The 16,255-nt window shown below is 38.4% G+C and overlaps 1 protein-coding gene across 6 annotated transcripts in view; it reads right to left on the reverse strand.

Moving 5' to 3' along the window:
* LIN52 (lin-52 DREAM MuvB core complex component) overlaps positions 1-16,255 on the reverse strand; it is a 120,181-nt gene that overhangs the window by 33,286 nt on the left and 70,640 nt on the right. The window lies entirely within an intron of this gene.

Consider the following 16,255-nt stretch of genomic DNA (forward strand, 5'->3'; position numbering starts at 1 on the left):
AAGTCCCCTTTCATGTTTACAAGGCCCCTGCCTACCTCTTTATTTCTTTGTTTATCAGATTTTTACTAAGCATCTATTATGTGCTAGGTAATGTGGATACAATAATGAATAAGCCAGAAAAGGTACTGTCATTCATGGAGCTTACTAATGGACAATGTCATCTCCTGCTAGTCTCCCAGCACTCTAGTTACACAGGGACAACTAGCATTTCCTCAGATGTACCATCTGAATTCATACTTCTGTGCCTATGTATATTATTCAAATTACTTAGACTGGCCCATAGTTTCTTCTGTATTCTCCCTTCATCTGGATTCTTATACTGCTTTATATCCATCTGGCAAATTTTTATGTACTCTTCAAGACTCAGCCTCAGCTGTCTCTTCTATGAAGCCTCTCCTGAAACCCTCACACAGGCAAAGTTGGTTATTCCCTTCCCATGTCAGCCATGAACCACATACAAACTTCTTTTACACTGAACTATAATTATTTAATTACATGCATGCCTTTCACAGGGAGATGACTTATTCACGTCTTATTTATTTTTAAGGCCCTAGAATCTAACAGTGTCCAAGGCATAGGATAAGCTCAATTAATAACTGTGAAACAACTGAATTACATGATTGGCTACATGAATGAATTTATTCAAAGGGTACTATGACAGATTTCTTTAAATACACTGAACTATTTATGTGTGAGAGAAATTTGCTCTTTTAAAATTTGCTACTAACATCTTAAGTAACAACTATGGCTATAAATTAAGAGAAGTCAGAAAGAAGGGAGAATTCTGTGGGATAATTTTGTCTAGCAAAGGAAATAAGCTCCCTTCCCCTGGACATGTTGAATTGGATGCTGTAGGAGGAAAAGACTATTGATGCTGGAGAGAGAGGAAATAAGCATGAAAAGGTTGAAGGTTCCTTAGAAATTAACCAGAAAACAGAAAATAGAATACACAGAAAAAAGGGGACAATCCTCAGATAAGAAGGACACCTCTTGGAATTAGGAAAAAGAATGAGAAAACAGAGACAAAGAACTTAGGTATTAAGAGAAAGAGAAGAAGGTTCACTTAAGATAATCTAGGTATTCCTAGTATCAATAAAATAGGAATTTCTCTTGAAAGGAGAGAAAAAATTGTTCTGAGAATGTAGGAAAAGAAGATATTTTAGAATCAGTCACTGAGGTAAGGCTTAAGTCAATGAGACATCCCAGATATGAAAATCTGTTTTACTTTCAAAGGTCAGTAAAACAGGCAATTTCATACTTCTGTTCAAATTTTAACATCCTTGTCTGTCCAGAAATTCTTCCTATTTCCTAACTCAAGTCATTCAGACTTTGGATTAAATACATTTCCTTTTACTCTAAATGATGTTTGAAAAACTGGCTAATTTTTCTATCAGAACATTTACTAATTCAAGGAAAGTACCAATAGCATTGCTACCCCTATTAACAAATAACTGTTAAAATAGGGAGGACTATAAGATTAGGAATAAACAGAAATATTGTAAAACTGGAGCAGTGCAACATGGAGACGAGCTGTCTATTTTATAGATCTTTTGAAAGCAAAAAGAATAGAATCCTTAATTCTTAATAGTTGAAAAGAATAGAGATCACCCAACCTAAGCTCCTAGTTAATCCTAAACAGTATCTGGTAACATTCCAGAGCTGGTCACAGAGCTCTGCCTGAGAGTTCTCCATGATGGGAAACTTGGTACTTTCTGGGAGTACAGTTAATTTCTGGAAATTTGGAAAGTACATCCTTAATACTGTGGGAAAAACAAAACAAACAAACATCTTTCTAACTTCTCCCCATTGTTCCTAACTGTCCTCTGAAACAGGACATGGATAAATGCCCATGTGTAGTTAATGCAGAGCAAATGGGATGTAATGAATCTAATCAAAAGTAAGGAAAAATAGGTGTAGTATTAGGGACAACTAAGTCAATAGACAGCTGCTCCTTGAATACTTTAAGAGCAATAAAACTAACTCCTTATTACCTTTCTTGACACTAGGATTCTGTTCAAACCCAAGAGGTTTATAGAAATTGTGCAATTCTTTTGTACTTGCAGATATTCAGTAATTCTTCAGATGAAACACATAATAAGGAGAAATAGCATGTGATTCTATAGCCAATCATGGATGATCCATTAAGAAGACAAGTGACAGCTCAACCCTCTCTCCAGGAACATTTGTCACCTACGCCTTTATCCTTCAGGGATTTGAGTTGAATGACATTCGCTGTAGGTTGATAATTAGTTTTTCTTTCTTTTTTTTTTTTTTTTAAAGCATAGGAAGCTAATGTTGGCTTGTTCCCCATGAGGGACACTAGCCTAAGTGGTTTTGGGAATATATGCCTTGATCAGATTTGCCCTATGACTCCTGAATGCATGAGCCATCCCAGCAACACCTGCTCTCCTGACAGGTCACGAGGGACTGGTACAAAAAGGATCCATCAATTCCACTCTCCCCAGAGAGATCACCCAGACCTAGCGTTAAATGTACAGTTCAATGACATGTTAAAAAATAAAATTCCATCCACCAAAACCTACCAGTTACCAGAGGTCAATATTTAGAAGACCCTAATAACGGAAATTAGCATAAAATTTATTTTTTTTTCCAATTGGACTGTAATCCAACTAAATACTCAGAAAGGTACCACTTATATCAAGGGGGATAAGATGGAAAGGAGTGAAACTCCTTAATCAAATCATGTTACCAATATATTGCTAAGGGCTTGAGTTTTGGGTTCTATTTCTCATCATGGGGTGAAAATATAGTTGCTTCCCATCCAAAAACTGTGAATTACTTATTTTGGATTAAAGTAAGTTTGAGCATGCAGATTTTACAACACAAAAACTGAAAATATGTAAGCAATCACATTTTCATTCAAAGTAATTAGCTTCCTTTTCATCAACAAAGAGAAGCATACAACTTTTATTTTTGGCCTATTCATATACATTTCGTGTTTCAGTTTCCATTTATTTTCCTATTAAACATTATTTAGCTTTGTCTCTCTAAATGTTATAACATCCGTCTCTGTCCTTTCTATTACCCATTTCACCTATTTTTAAGAATTAAGTTATTTTTTCAAAAATTAAAGTTATACATGTACATGTCTCAAAAATCAAATAATTCTATAAGGTTTGTTATGAAAAACTGCAGTTCACCTTTAACTCTTCAGTGGGAAGCATTTTTACCCTGTTTAGCTGATTATATTGTATTATTACCTCTATGTCTCTAAATGACTAAATAATATGCTTGTATTGCTATTTCTCGATTTTTCAATTTGAGGCATTATTTATTGACTTCCCTCAATATAGAAAGTGATAATTTAGCTCCTTTTCCCATCCTTCCACCTTAACTCCTCACAATACATATGCAAGCATCCCACCTCCTATCTTCTCAGTTATATGTATGTTTTTAAAACATTTATTTATTTATTTGGTTGCACCATGTCTTAGTTGCAGCATGTGGGATCTTCGTTGCCATGTGCGGGATCTTTTAGTTGAGGCATGTGGGCTCTTAGTTGCAGCATGTGAACTCTTAGTTGTGACATACATGTGGGTTCTAGTTCCCTAACCAGAGATCAAACCCAGGCCCCCTGCACTGGGAGTGTGGAGTCTTAACCACTGCGCCACGAGGGAAGTCCCTCAGAGTTATATATTGTAACTTTACCTAGATCAATATTCACTTTCTACATTATTATGATTATATAAATGCTACTTATAGCTAACCCATGTAATAAACTATGATTACCTTTCCTTTCTTGCGTATCTTTTTGTTTTCCCTGAGTTTTTTTAGGTTGCTTAGTTTTCTGTGTATTTACCTCTAGTTCAACCACAGACTCTATCATTGCCTGTTGTCAAAATCTTAAGATATTGAGATGCATCATGTAATTTATCAATTTCATCTTCCTGAAGAAGTCTCCAGATGGTCTGTCCTCTGTGCCTGGTGCACAGCAATAACCCTGGATTCCTCCTCTCTCACCTGTTTTCTGTATCCCATGGGTGGTGCATGAGTGCCAATAGTGCATAGAGTTTATCAGAGGTCAATTTTTTGAGATCTTCCATATCTAAAAAATGTCTTTATTCATCTTTTCACTTGAAAATAATTTTCCCTTAGAATTTTGAAGATATTGTTCCAATGGTCTCCAATGTTGAAGACATTCTGATTCCCATCCTTTGTATGAAACCTACTTTTTGTCTTCTCTAGAAGCTTCCAGGATCTTCTCTTTTTTCTCAGAGTTCTGAAATCATGAAATGATGTGTCCTGGATTAGGTCTATTTTCATTTATTTTGGTGGTAACTGTCAGGACCTTTCAGACTGGAAATGTATGTCCTTCAAGTTTGGGAAGTTTTTTTGAAGTATTTCTTTCATTAATGATGTCCTTTATGTTTCCCTTTTCCTCTCTTTCTGGAATTCCTATTATTCAGATTTTTGGCTCTCATAGATTGATTCTCTTTTCTCTTTCATTCATGTCTTTTTAGTCTATTTTTGGAAGACTTCCTTAACTTCAACTCTGAAAATTTTTGAGTTTTTCATTTCTATCATATTTTAAAATTTCCATGAGCTCTTTCCTGTCCTCTGTATGGTCCTTTTTAATAGCGTCTGTTCTTATTACGTTTGCAATACCTTATCTGTCTGAGGATATTAATGAGACAGATTGGCATTGTCTGTTTTCTCTTAGTTGATTTTTTCCATTTGTTGCTTTTGGTCTTTATTTTTTATGTTAGGGGCTCTTCTCAAATGTTGACAACCTTTCATTGTTTTTTCATATGTAAGAACAAAAGACTAAAAAGCTGCTTGAAAAGTCTGAGTGTAGGAGTTGGGCATGTTGACTGTGAGTTTCACTGCAGTGTGACCAGGCTTTTTAGTTGTAGAACTTTCAATATCAGTGCGTTTATTCTACTTGGGCTGGTCAGATTCCCCAGAAGTCTCTTCCAACCTTCTGAATGAAGGGTGAAAGCCTGGCTGTAGAGGGAGGGGTGGTCACAGCATGCAGTGGGCATAGTTCACTACATTTGTGGTAGAACCTCCATCCTTGGTTGGTTCCAGTTGAGGAACCACTTTGTTTTATTGCCTCTAGAGAATAAAGCTCCAGGCTTTTGTGGGACAGAATAAAGGTGATCTAGGCATCTGACTCCTTCTTAAACAGACTTTAATTAATCCCCCTTATTTAAACTATCTCCCCCCTCCACCTAGTACCAATCTTTAGCCTCTTGGAGTATTGTGAGGTATGAACTGTCTTGGTTCTTGGCTTTCCTCACTTTAGGACTGATTTTCTTAGGTCTCCTAAGTTCACATGCCTACCAGTTTCCAAAATTTTGCTGCTGTTGACCTCTTTTCTCTTTTCTCCTTGAGGGTTCACATCTTTTTTTTTTTTTTTAATTATTTTAGTAGGGTTTGGGAGAGAAAGGAAAGCAAATGTGTGCATTAAAACCATCATTACCCTGGAAGCACGCTCTTCCCAAATTTATTTTCCACTATACATACTTCCAGCTTTCTCCATGATTCCAACTGTTCTGTCATGCTCCCCACTCCTACCTTGGTTATGTCTTTACATTCCTAATGTTAGTTATGGTCTTTCTAAAGAGCAAGAGACAGTGGATAGCTTCTGAAAAAGTAGCAATGAAGAAAAAAATTGGAAAGTACACTTTTGTTCTCTGATTGCTTTGAAGGGTGCGTTTCCGTTTCTCATTTGTAAATATAAGATTCCATCTATTCAACAGGAATTTGGACAACACTGTTTTGTAATATACAAAGGTAGCATAAAGCATGGTCCCAGACAGCAAGGGTCTTACAATTTCGCTGGGAAGACAAGCATCAATAATAATTGGATGCTAAAGAAGTCAGGAACAGGAGGGCTCAATGTGGCTAAAAACAACCGGGAGAGAATTATAACAGTTCAAGAAAAATGAAATGGTTAGAAGAGAGAATTAGTCATAAAGGAAATTAGGAGAATGCAATGGTTAAAAGGTTGGAAGAGCCATCTTCTATTCACATTCACATTTGTTTTGTCTTCCAAAACAAAAATTACCAGACTTTTTTTTGGGGGGGGAAGTTTGTTAAAACCTACTGATTAATATTTATCAAACCCCTTCATGAAAAGTAGCCAACAGAATTTTGAGGGACATTTATAGCTAAGTCAATCATTGGCTCAGATGGCACCGTCCAGGTGGTGAATGCTACCCAGCCAACTGTGAAAGTTACAGGTGTACCCTGCTTTGAGAGAAATTAACATTAAAAACTATTCATGATACAAAATGAAATCATTTACTTTATAAGATTTAACTTTCCACAAAGCTTTTACTCCCTGTGCCAGTTATTCATTTATTACCTCTCTGCTCCTAACTCCCCTTCTCTGCCCTGCTTTGTGATACTGGCACTGGACCCTGCAGCAGGCTACGTTTTTCCTGTCAGGTGGTTCGATGTTAAGCTTGCCAATAGGGAGGTGGGAGACTGCAAGGCTGAAGCAGGAAGAAGGAACTTTTCTTCCTTCTTAACAATGTGCGGTTTTTCTGTGCAGGAAGAGCAGGTTGGCAGGTGGGGGTCCAAGCAATAGTCACCTTGCCAATGGCTGCCCTCAGTTCAGTGCCCCCAAGCTAAGATTCTTCACCACCTCACGGGTGGCTGCTCCTGCATTCACCAACAGGGTACCCTCTGGCAGTGGGCAGCATGTCCTCTCTTCAGAGGTCTGAATCTCTGCCTTGTGGAGATCTCCTCTGATTTTCTAAGTTCCTCTGTGTTCACTCCTTCTGCCTGGGGTGAGGGGGCGGAGTTTTCTGCAGTTGCTACCTCTAATACACCTTAGAGTCTTCTTTCACCCCTTTATAAGTCAACCACCTTTCACTTAGTTAACAATTATTTATTTAAACTTTTCCCTGTTCAAATTACTCCTGACTAGATTCTGGCTAATACAATCAGCCCCAAAGACCAAATAAACAGAATGCATGCAATACCAAGTAAAGCTGATTCCCAAATCCTAATGTTAAAAAATGAATTCCAGCAATTACTGTTATAAATCTAGAGACATTCCCCAACATCAATTTTTTTTTTTTTTTTTTTTGCGGTATGCGGGCCTCTCACTGTTGTGGCCTCTCCCGTTGCGGAGTACAGGCTCCGGACGCGCAGGCTCAGCGGCCATGGCTCACGGGCCCAGCCGCTCCGCGGCATGTGGGATCTTCCCGGACCGGGGCACGAACCCATGTCCCCTGCATCGGCAGGCGGACTCTGAACCACTGCACCACCAGGGAAGCCCCCCAACATCAATTCTGAATAAGACAACCATAAATATAAGGTTACCCAAACCATGAGTACCGAGCACTGAAGAGCAAGAGCAAAGAACAAACTACTGCAGAGAAACTTTTGGATTTTGCTGTGATAAAATTACAAGATTAGTGGCTGACAAGAACCCAATAGATGAAAGAACCTGATTATAAGAAAGCATTTAATACTGCTTCTCCTGGCATCTTCCTTGCAAAATTAATTAAAACTAGCTAGGATATATGAGTCTCATGAATTGAAAACTGGCCTCAAGACCACAAGGAGTGATTATAAACTGCTTTAAATCACACTGAGGAAAGTGTCTGGTAGAATGTCCAGAGAGTATTAGATTGGTTATAATCCAGTATTTCCATTAGTGCTTAGGAAAGTAAAGAGTCAGTTAATTAATATTTAGTAGACATTAATTAGAAGGGATTTGTGAAAACCAGTATGGTCTAAAGTATAAAAGATTTAGAAAAGTGAGAAAGACGTACAAAAGGTAAACTCTTTCTCCTTACTATGAATAATTAATATAAAAAGTAAATTTCACCTAGTGATCTCAATACCTCATATGCATAAGGACTACATAAAGTTGTCAGGGAAAAATCAAATGTTTTTATCTGGGTTAACTAAGAACAGCAGCCACCTTGGGGGACCTAATTCCTTTCAGTCTACAGAGATTATAAACTCAGACAGAGAAGAGTGTTTGGATCTATAAATAATCCTTTGCACAGCTACATCATACAGCAGTTGAGTTAATACCACAATTTCCTTTTCATGTGGATTTGTACATTTACAAATACATGGAAGCAGAGACCAAACAGAAAAACCAAAAGCAGCAGTAACACCAACAGCCAAACTGAATTTTTTATAAAGATATCATTTATGCCTTAATAAAGAGATTGCCTAAACCTAGAAATTGTCTGGCCTGTTCCCTCCTCTCCTGCACCTTCCTAGCACCTATGTGTGTGTCAGGCACTGGGGAGCCAGTGGAGAACAAAGCAGACACTAACAAGTAATTGCAATACTGAGTTAGGGTAGGAGGAAGTAGACGGTGCTGGCAGAGCATACACTGTGGGCATGGGAGCGAAGGTAGGAATAACTTAGTCTAGGGGTCAGGCATGGCATTCCAAAGGAACTAACATTTAAGCCTGGAGTTTACCCTAGTCCCTGTGTGGGCTCCTTCTTAAGGCAACAAGTTGTCAATGGTAATTTCTAGCTATGGGACAGAAGATGGTCTGGGGTTTGTTCTCAAATTGCCAGCATCTAGTCCAAAGGAGTCCTGGTGTCTGTTTTCCTTGAGAAATTTAGGGCTCTAAAAATGCTTGCAAGTCACAATTTAGCTAGGAAAGGGCTGGATTAAGCTCCTCCCCCACCCATACCCATACAGATATACTGTGCTTCATGTTTCTTTCTAGTAGTTATCTGGGTAAGAGGAAGACAAGTACTGGCCTTAAGAAGTGACTACTTCACGGCAGCGCTAAGCAGGCCTCAGGAGAGCACCCAGGGCCAGGACCAAAAGCCTTCCCTAGTTGCCATGGTCAGGGGATTTAGGCCATGCTCAGCAAGCAAGTTAAGGAGCAGAGGCTTTGGAATCACACATGCCTGAGTTCTAGTCTTGGCTCTGTCATTCAATACCTTGAGCAAGTGATCCCCTCTTTCTCCATCTGTACAATGAGAATAATAACAGTAGCTATCCCCATAGGAGTGGTATCAGGATATGGATAAGGATGTGGGCATAGGGCCAGGCATATAGCAGGACACGTTAGCTGTGAATGGTAATAAAAAACAAGAATATGATGGACCATATCTGTAAGTAGCTGAAGGAGTATATACGCATGTTTATTTGTATGCACCTAAATTGTTTATTAAACCCATATTTAGCTAAGTTAAAATGATGTCTTAGAATGTCCCACGGGCAAACAAGACACAAGTTGAAAACAAATATCTCTCAGCCCCAAGCAGTAGTTTCCCTTACATTCTCTATTCTGGTTAATTAAACCGATTAAAAACTACTCAAGTTAGAAACTGAGAGTCATTCATAACTCCTGCATCACTGCATCTTCTAAAACTGGTCTCCCTGCCTCTAGTGGTCCACCAGTCATGAGCACCTATAATGTGCCAGACACTAAAAAAGAGAGGCAGAATTACAGTGAAGAGTAAGACAACGGCCTCTGCCCTCAACTGTCAGAGTGCTCTTCCTACCAAGAGGTCAGTCGATGTCACCTCCCTGCTTACCATTCTTCAGTGGCCACACAGAGCCTTCAGACAACACCTTAGCTCATATGCACAATCACAGACTCCTTAGTTTCTATCTTCATCTCCTGTTTACTCAGCAGTTCCCCAAACACAGCATGCCTCAGGCCTTAGTATACTTAGGCCCAGACTATTTCTTACCCAACCTGTGCAGCAATTACCACCCCACTCCACCTACTCACTGCCCGTCCTTACAGACTGGTAGGATTACTTTCTCTGACCTTGTCTGAGATAAATAACCGTCCCTAGTGCTCTCTAATAAATCTGTACAACTGTAATCTCAAGGACAAGAATGTTCTCCTCTATAACCCTGTTTTCCCCCATCTCTGTTAATAAAACCCTGATTTTATTCAGGTACAGGATGATCATGCGCGTAGGGGAGACTGGGCTCCTTCCCAGTCCCAGAGGGTGAACCATTATTGGTCCACCTAAACCAATCATGGTAGTCTCATTGTCTTGACAGGGATTAGTTTAGGCATAGGAATGTGACCGATGCCGTTCAGCAGCATGTGAGGGGAAATCTGCTTCAGAGCTTCTGGGGGTTTTCTCACCGATAAGAAGGTTGGGGGAGGCGGGACTCAATTCCCTTTTCTATCTTAGGAAACTGTCGTCGGTATATGACGTCAAAAACTGTAGTAGCCATCAAATACGATGCAAGCCAAACTAAGAAGGAATACAACATCGAAGGTGACACAGCAGAAAGATGGAACTAACAGTGGTCTCTGATGTCACTGAATTAACCAACCCTAAAAATGAAGTTATCTCTGGACTTCTTGTTATACGGAACACCCTCATCCTTTAAGCCACCTTAGTTGGGCTTTCTGTAATTTGCAGAAAAAGTCATCCTGACTGATACTGTATTGGTTTGCTGGGGTTGTGGTAACAAACTACCACACACTGAGTGGCTTAAACATCAGAAACTACTGTCGCACAGTTCTGAAGGCTAGAAGTCCAAGATCAAAGCATCAGCAGGGTTGCTTCCTTTTGAGGGCTGTGAGGAAAGGATCTGCTCCAGGCCTTTCTCCTTAGCTTTTAGACAGCTGTCATCTCCCTATGTCTCTTCACTTCATCTTCCCTCCATGTATGTCTGTCTCTGTTCAAACTTCCCCAAATAAGGATATTGGTACCCAATAAGGATACCAGTCACATTGGGTTACGATCCACCCTAAGGACCTCATTTTAACTTGATTCCCTCTGTAAAGATCCCACGTCCAAATAAGTTCACATTCTGAGGTACTAGAGGTTGGGACTCTGATGTGTCTTTCTTAGGAGGACACAATTCAACCCATAACAGAGACCTTTTAAAAACACTAATGGAAGCCATGGATACTCTCTGCAGAAAAATATACATGTATATGTACACATACCCAATTCTGTTTTTAATTTCAGGAGATTCATGGACTCTTAGGTTAAGAACCACAGCTATAGTATCTTCCTGAACAAGACAGACACTTGAGCATTACACACAAACAGAAGCTTAAATCAGTAATTGCCTAAGTAGCAAAATTACACTGTAGGTAATTCTAAGGGTACTGTGTTATGTACAGTTGTCACTGGTGTCATGGGGGAACTGGTTCTAGGACACCAAAATCCATGGATGCTCAAGTCTTTTATATAAAATAATGCAGTATCTGCATATAAGCTATGCACATTCTCTCGTATACTTTAAGTCATCTCTAGATATAATATCTAATACAATATAAATGCTATGCAAATAGTTGTGAATACAATATAAATACTACATAAACAGTTGCAGCAAATTCAAGTTTTGCTTTTCTAGAACTTTCTAGAAAAAATTTAAAAAATATATTTTCAATCTGTGGTTGGTTGAACGTGCAGCTATGGAACCCATGGATATGGAGGGCTGATTATATATACAAAAGCAGGAAAGAGATAATTTATTAAATGAAGGTTATGCTAAGATCACCAGAAAGCTTTAGAAAAGGGAGTTACCAAGAGAGTCTTCTCTTAAAGGGATAAAGTCAATAATATTCTTTATATTTATACAAATTTTAGGGATAATTTGGGTGAGACTGTTTTAGCTCAGAATTCCTAGTATTAAATCTTTCTTATAATTAAATGAAAATATATAATCTACACTGAAAATTATTGGTACAAAGAGGAAACACATTTTGTTTGCATTAATCTGTTAATATTAAATAAGCCTTAAAACTTAAAATAGTTGAGGTCTAACCACCAGGAACGCAGAGCCTTTAAATGCTCACTTCCACAGCCCCAGCAAACCCATGTTGTCAGTAAGGTTGGAAGGAACTCTAGCACCTTGCAAAATGGCAGGAAGCAAGGTGAGAGAGAACCGAGAGGAAAACTGTAACCATCTGGTACAACATCAATGTAACTTCCAACATGTGAAGAACTAGAAAATTCTGAAACTTTGTGCTATTTGGCTTTGAGGAATAGCATTCAAAATCATTAAAGGCCGTTTGTAAACTGTGGCAATCAGGTTAAATAAGTTTGATTTCTGCTCTCTAGAGATAAGTTAGTAGTAATGATAAGAATAGCAAACAGACATTTTCCTTCCTCAACATCAAAAATTGCTGCAAAACTAAGTTAAATTATAAAGCAAGGTATCATAAGAACAAATCATTGAAAATTTGATATTAAGATACCTCTGAATTTGAAACAAAGAATTGGGAACGTCTGCAAAAACCACCTGGCAAATGACACGCAAAATCCTTAATTACTGAGACTAAGAAGTTATACATTTTTTCGGGACTTCCCTGGTGGCGCAGTGGTTAAGAATCCGCCTGCCAATGCAGGGGACACAGGTTCAAGCCCTGGTCTGGGAAGATCCCACATGCTACGGAGCAACTAAGCCCGTGTGCCACAACTACTGAGCCTGTGCTCTAGAGCCCGCAAGCCACAACTACTGAGCCCGAGTGCCACAACTGCTGAAGCCCACGCACCTAAAGCCCACGCTCCTCAACAAGAGAAGCCACCGCAATGAGAAGCCCATGCACCACAACGAAGACCCAAGACAGCCAAAAATAAAATAAATTAATTAAAAAAAAAAGAAATTATACATTTTTTTTCTTCCATGGGAAATACTGTCATAGAACTCACGCTGAGTGATAACAAAAATGAACTCTGTCTGAGGGAACAGGGAGTCATTACAAGGAGAGGGATTTGAAATGGCCTTGAAGGATACGCATAAGTTTTCCAGATAAAACTGGAAAGGCTACGTTGATATTAGCAAAGTCCTTTTGTGAAGGCCTGAGGAATGTGAATTTTCTCTTGTAGGACCCAAGGAGCCAAAGAACTTTAATAAGTAGGAGTATGACATAACTAGCTTTGTTTTTGAAGAAGAATCTGTGGTAGCAGAGGATAGACTTTTTCACCATTGACCATGGCAACTAACAAGGCCACACACCTAACATGCTCAGTTAATACTTATTGATTGACTGACTGAAGCCTTAGGAAAGGGTTATTAGAACTGTAGACTTGACACAAAAACAAGGGTTAGTCCAAAAAGACAATCCTGAGTATTCACATAAAGAAACAGCAGTATTTAAGGCTTACGGCTTGTTTTTTGTTATTGCTCAAAAAGAGGTAAGTATTACGATCTGTAACCAAATAATGCCAATTCTTTTTCTACATTAATATGACTTTATCTGGCTTAAAATAGGAGGACAAAGCAGATCAATAACCTTATCTACAGGAAATAAAGCCAAGTAAAATAGCATCTAAAACATCAATGTTTATTTCAGTCTGTAAGCCCCTTTTTTTTTTGCTTGCCTGTACAGTCTCCAATCATCCCTGAAATGCAAGTGATTGGGCTCTTCTGGACCCACTAGTTAAGGGGAGGGAACATTTATCTACCATCAATTCATGGGACACTAATCTCCTTCCCACTCCTCTGATTACAAGCAAGCAGGATGCTAGAGGAAAGGCCTCAACAGAAGCTTTAAAAATAAATAAATAAACCGAGCCCCTTCTGCTCCAGGAATACAGGAAAGATTGGCACTAATACAAGCGAAAGTGATCTGCCCAAACAAAAGCCAATGTGAAGGAGGAGCAAGCCGCACAAGCTAGCCTGACATTATTGCTGGGAAGATAGCACACTTGTTAAAAATGTATATTTTAATTTTCTGTATTGCAAAAGGCCCCAATTTGCCCGAGGATCTAGCTAAGCTGCCATTTTCTACTAGACAGAGTCTAATCTTTATTTAATGGATTTAGCATCTATCTTTACTAGAGTGGTCTCTAAGGAAAAGGGGAGGGGAGAATGAAGGGGCAGAAAAGAGATGATCAGATCCCCCTCCCCCTTTCATCCATCCTGCGCTCATGTTTGTGTTCAAAATTCAATTACCTCCTTATTGATACTTCACAGAGATATTTAAGCTGCAAACATGAAGCCCTGATTTCCCAAGGGGCCATGCCCCTCTCTATTTCACTGCTCTGCTTCTCCCTGGGTGAATTCCTGAGGCGTCCATATTAATAGGTAATCAGTCACAATTCATTTATTAAACGGCAAGCAAGGTTTATCAGCCTGCCCTGATTAGCCCGAAGAAACCACTGAATTCCTAATTTATTTATGGAAATGTAAGTGTCTTTCTGAATTCCATTCAGGAGCTGCAGGAGTGTTGTAGTCTTAGCATACTGCAATCTAACAGGCAGCACAGGCAGCAAGCAAGCTTTCCAGGAACAAGAGGGGCTGCTTGCCACCAGAAGGCAAAGAGCAAGGGAGATACGGAGATACACTGCAGGGAATCTTCTCTTGGCCACGGGATTTGGGTCCACATAATCCTTGGATTAGTACTTATTTGATTGCTTTCTGTTTACATAAAAGAGTTTGAAATGTTGTCACTAGGCAGCCATTACTATCCACTGTAACAAAAATCAATCTCAGGGATGTTGCTTTTGATTGGCAGAAAAGTGGCCCTTAATGGAGTACAATTGAGGACCTCAGTGAGTTAAAAGACAATCATTCTTAGCAGAGTTAAAACCAACACCAGACTGGAATACAAACCAAAACCACTAAAATAATACTTCTCGAACATTAATTTTAGATTAGTAACTAAACCAGACCCTGTTTTAATCTTACACTGTTCTAGGCTGCAGTAACAAAACAGCTTTGCGTGTAATTTCCACAATTCTGATCAATTAACAATTCACACAAAATTGCCCATTACTAATTGAAAGGCCAATACAGATTAAATAAAGCTCTTAAGAGTAGCATTGGGTCACCGCTAACTGCCCCAACAGGTGCAATTAGAAAAGACACTGTTTAAGGGACATGAGCAGATCATATAGCCTAGACTGTTGTTTGCAGCTAGAATTAGGACTGTTTCTTCTGAAAAATGATAAACAATAAAAAAATATTTTAAAATGTAGCCAGTGTTTCAATGCCAACCAACAACGGTGTTAATGCTATCTTTGTATGGGTTATCCACAGCCAGTGTTTTCAAATCCTAATCTGCCTTCCTCATATAGTTCACTATGATTAAGAGCAACCTCCCCATATAACCTACTGTATGAAGTGAAAGGCAAATCATAATCATGAGAAAAACATAAAGGTACTCCTTAAAACTGTCAAGGTCATCAATGACAAAACAAATCTGAGAAACTGTCACAGCCAAGAGGAGCCTATGAGGAGATATGACTACTAAATGTAATTATGGTGTCCTGGAGGGGACCCTGGAACAGAAAAAGAACATTAGAGGAAAACTAGGGAAATCTGAATAAAGTATGGGAAAAAGAGAAAAAGGAAAAAAAAGGTAAACTTCATTAGTTGTAACAAATCTATCATGATAAAAATAATAGGGCAAACTGGGTATGGGTATATGGAAACTCTCACGATTTTCATATCTAAAACTGTTCTAAAATTTAAAATTAATTAAAAAAACAGAAAGTGACAATTTATAAACTAAATTAGGTGGCCAAGACATAAGTAATTTTTATATTTCTACAAGGTTTTGAAAAATCATTTTTCATTAACATTATTTTTGAAATATTAAAACCCATTAATAAATGAAAATTTTCATATATATTTATTTGTTTCTACCTGATAGGAATAGCAAAAATATATTTAGTTATTAGTATATATTTAGTTATCAGTTTTAAACATATTCTCCAGAAAATGTCATCTCCATGCAAGATGTTAATGACTATTATAATTACAATAAATGGAAAACCCCCTAAAACACACACACACACACACAAAAGAAAAAGGTAAACCAGTTGTAATATTAAACTAAAATACAATTGGGAGGAGTATTTGTAAAGAAAAGCAATATATCCTCAAACCAATATTAATACTCTTTAGATTGTGTTAATGTTACTATTCCTCTCTTTGAGTTTGAATCATCAAGAAATGACTTGTATGTGCTTTGGCTAAAGATGAAACACAGGGTCAAGCAGGAGCACCAACTCTCCCCACCCCAAATAAATAACTGCATGCATTAGGATTCTGTTAATAATTCCGAAGTGAAACATAATAAAAATTTTCTTTTAAGGTCCAATGTCTTTATCTGAACTGTCCAATACACAAAAATACTATGTATGGCTCTGGCTTCTACAATACTAGCTGAAGAAAAGTAAAACATGAAATGCATCATGGCAGGCATGATTATAAGAAACTGCTATGAGTCAGACGATTTGAGTCACAGCTCTTGGGCTAGCACAGACCTTTGTGAACTATAAAATGAGGTCAATGGTCCAAGTTACTCAAGCACAGTTGTGAGGCTTTGGAAACTATGCACTTAAAGCACTTAGCACAGTACCT

The sequence above is a fragment of the Pseudorca crassidens genome, chromosome 1 (genome assembly GCF_039906515.1).
Source record: "Pseudorca crassidens isolate mPseCra1 chromosome 1, mPseCra1.hap1, whole genome shotgun sequence".
NCBI lineage: Eukaryota > Metazoa > Chordata > Mammalia > Artiodactyla > Delphinidae > Pseudorca > Pseudorca crassidens.